Genomic DNA, 4,237 nt, shown 5'->3' on the forward strand with positions numbered 1-4,237 from the left:
ATCTCCACTAACCCTACACCCAACAGAAGGCTAATATCTAAAATATATAAAGATCTCAAGAAGTTAGAAACCAGCAAACCAAATAACCTAATTAAAAAATGGCATACAGAGTTCTTAACAGAGAAATCTTGAATGACCAAGAAGCACTGAGAGAAATATTCAACAACCTCAGTCATCATGCAAATCAAAACAACACTGAGATTCCATATTACAACCATCAGAATGGCTAAGATCAAAAACTCAAGACTCATGCTGGGGACGATGTGGAGCAAGGGGGATGCTTCTTCATTGCTGATGGGAGTGCAAAATTCTACAACAACTCTGGAAATCCATTTGGAAATAGTTCTATCTGAAAACTCAGCTATACTGTTCATGGGCATATACTCAAAAAGATGATCAAACATACCACAAGAACACAAGCTCCACTATGTTCATAACAGCTTTATTCATAATAGCCAAAAACTGGAAACAACACAAATACCTCTCAACTGAAGAATGGATAGAGAAAATATAGTTTATTTATAATGAAATGTTATTCAACTATTAAGAACAAGGACATCATGAATTTTGCAGGCAAATGAATAGAACTAGAAAATACCAAAAGAACATGCATACTTAACATACTTAACTACAAGTAGCTAATTAGGCATAAAGTACATGATACCCACTCTACACTGCACTGACCCAAAGAAGCTAAACAAGAAGGCCCAAACAAGAATGCTTGAATCTCACTTAGAAGAGAGAATAAAACTGTCATAGGAGTCAGATAGACGAAGGAAAATGGGTGGGAAAAGAGATGGGGAGGGCAGGATCAGATGGAGGAGAGACAAGAGAAAGGACCAGAGAGCCAGGCGAATGAATGGAAATCTACAGCTGTCAGGGGTGGAGAGGTGGGTGGCATCTCTAGGGCATACCAAAGACCTGGGATGAGGAAGGCTATCAGGAGGCTATGGAAGTGACTTTAGCTTGCTGTCTTATAGAATCAGAAACCACCTAACTAGAGGGGGTGCCACCCAAAATGGTCTGAGCCCTTCCATATCAATCACTAAGAAAATGCCCTTCCAGCCTGCCTATAGCCAGATCTTATGGAGGCGTTTTCTTAATTGAGGCTCTTTTCTCTCCTGTGACTTTAGCTTGTATCAAGTTGACATAAAACTAGCCAGCACACAGTCCTGTAAGGAAAGCTACAGGTGTGTACATTTAAAAACAGTCAGATCTCATACGTAACAGGACTACTTCATTCTAAGGGTGCAGGGGTTTAAAATATGTAAATCAGTAAGTATGAACAATTACAGGTGCACTCAAGGACAGAAATCATATAATCACCTTAATATACAACGAATTTTGACAAAATCCAATGTTCCTTCTGAATAAAGGCTATAAGAAAGAAACTAAAGCAAAACTGTAGCAGAAGGACTATATCTTAACATAATGAAAGCTGTGTGTAACAAACTCATAAGCTACAATGTACTACTAATGGTGAAAAACTCAAAGCATTTCAACTAAAATAGGGACCCAGACAATGATGGTCATCTTAACTTGAACATAAGAAAAGATCATGAAATAAAAGAGATACAAATAGAAAAAGGAAAGATCTATGCATCCTTACTTAGGGATAATATGATTTTATACATAGGAAACCATAAACATTCTACCAGAAACACTTAGATCTGATAAAAAGTTTACAAAAGGACAAATATACAAAACTCACATAAATCTAACCAAGGAAACAAAGATCTCCACAGCAAAAACTAAGACCCCGAAAAATGAGATTCCAAGAAACACTACAAAATAGAGAGAACTCACATGCTCATACTTCAGCAGAATTAATATTGGGAAAATGACTTTACTACCAAAAAAGAAAATTTTACAGAGTCAATATCATACCAATCTTTTTTTTTTTTTTTACAGAAATAGTATCTTGAAACTAATATGAAAGCAGAAAATTCCCTGGATATCCAAAGCAATCTTGAGCAAAGTGAATACTGCTGGTTTCAAATTGCACTATAGAGTCATGGTAATGCGAAGAGTATGGTAATGGCCCCTGTCTGTGTAGATCAATGGACTAGATAGAAGACTTAGAAGCTCACATGTAACAACAGTCATGTGATCTTGACAAGGGCACCAAGGAAAGAAAAAGGGTAGCTGTTCCAGCTAATGGTGCTGGCAAAACAGAACACAGAGACGGTGCAGACATCAAGTTAGTTCCCTGTCTCTCGCCCTGGGTGAAAATAAATTCCAAGGGAAAACAAAACAAAACAATTCATGTAAGATGTGAAACTCAGCAACTCTTAGAGGAAAAAGTTAGAGAAACAACTCAAAATATTGACAAGGCAAGAATTTTCCAGTCACTTGGGAAATAATGTCCGTGATCCACAAAGAAGACCTTATGAATTTAGGTAGCAAAGAAAGCAATCAGTGAAAAGACAGTCTACAGAATGGGAGAAAAATATCACTCAAAATATACTGGGCAGATGATTAATATGTAGAATTAAGAAAGAACTCAAAAATTAAACACTAGAACAAACAATTCAATTGCTAAATAGTCTAATGAAATGAATAGACAGTTCACAAAAAAGTGAAGTACAGGTGATTGATAAACATAAAAAATGTTAACCTCACTACCTTTCAAGAATATAAAACTAAGACTCTATCTAGATTCCACCTCATCCTAATCAGAATAACCATCATCGAGAAAACAAATAACAATTATTAGTGAGAATATGAACCAAAAGAAACCCTAATATTTGTTGATGGGTATGTAAATTAGTCTAGTATTTATGGAATCATTATAGAGGTTCCTCAAAGCACTAAAATACAACCTTCCATTTGACCCCAAGTGCTTCAGTTCTCAGAGACAGGAAGTAGAGTCCTTTGATGTACAAACCATGACAAGACCTTAATATGATTTCCACACCTCATGATTGTGGAACATCCTCAGAAATATGGAAAATTTGGGAGTGTCTTTGAGAGCCATGGCACCTTTCATAGCGTGGAGGTGAGCTTTCAACTTGGGAGTTATGGTGTAGGACACACATGGTCACAGAAATGCTCTATTAAACTAGAGGCCTCTAGGTTCTTATCTGAAAAATTATGAAGTATAAAATCCATGGACCTCAAAGCATTTCAGGTTAGGAAAAAATGTATTTTATTACAGAAAGCTGAAGGAAAAGGCGACAGAGCTCTGGGGAGAGGGTGCCACAGAGGACCATGGCATTGCTGTCAGTAGGCTTTACAGGGTGGAAGCATGAAGAGACATGAACTGGTTAGTCTGGTTCTCAGTCCAGTTGTCCATGACATAGCAGTTTGTGTTGCATCCTCAGTATGATTTCCAGGGAAGGGGTGACCAGTTAGAGAAGAGATGAAGAAAAACCAGAGTATTACAAAATGGCATGGTCATGACTAAGAGAAAATTTAAAATATAATAGAAGCAGTTAAGGTCAAAGTAATTTCCCATAGTAACTAGAGATATGGGAAATAAAAACAAGCCGGGTCTTTCTTGACACATGACCTACATTAGTAGTTGTTAATGGGTAACATATCAGAATTAGCCTTGGGGTTTGTACAGGTACACATACTAATCAGAGTCTGATATGGGTGCTTGGCAGGGCTCATATGAGCAACACCTGTTAGTAAGCGCCACACTAGATATCTACACACTCAGAAATCCCGACTTTACAATGAAGAGTAGTGTTACACGTCAAGCTGAGCACTGACTTTGGAGGTGTCTGCTTATATGGGATGGTATTATACACTTACAGAACATGTTGCAATGTTGAACATAGAGCATGCTACAGTACCATGTGGCTACAGAATCATTTCTTTTACATCTCACAACTGTGAGACAATAGCTACCATTGTTCCATCTTTAGAGGAATCAAACTGGAAATCAGTGACATGTCAGAAGTGAGAGGCTCTGAGTCTAACACATACTTGGGTTAAAAGAGAACAGTTTTTCCATTCTGTTTTCAGTACTCTTCATAGTGAAGCTGGACATTTTAATTGCTATTTTATAACATATTGCCAAAATCTCTCTCCTCCTCTCCCACAAAATCACATTTTTAAAATTAACAGTAAGCAATGACTCTTAGAACAAACTCTTCTAAACAGAATTAAAGGCATCGAGTATAGAAAAACATCCTCATTAGTAGTTACTTCTGTCATTACAGTGACAATGTATCTGACAGAAGCAACTTTTAAAAGATAATATTATTGCTCTCTCCTCCAGCCGAGCAAG

Source organism: Arvicanthis niloticus, chromosome 11 (genome assembly GCF_011762505.2).
Source record: "Arvicanthis niloticus isolate mArvNil1 chromosome 11, mArvNil1.pat.X, whole genome shotgun sequence".
In the NCBI taxonomy this organism is placed as follows: domain Eukaryota; kingdom Metazoa; phylum Chordata; class Mammalia; order Rodentia; family Muridae; genus Arvicanthis; species Arvicanthis niloticus.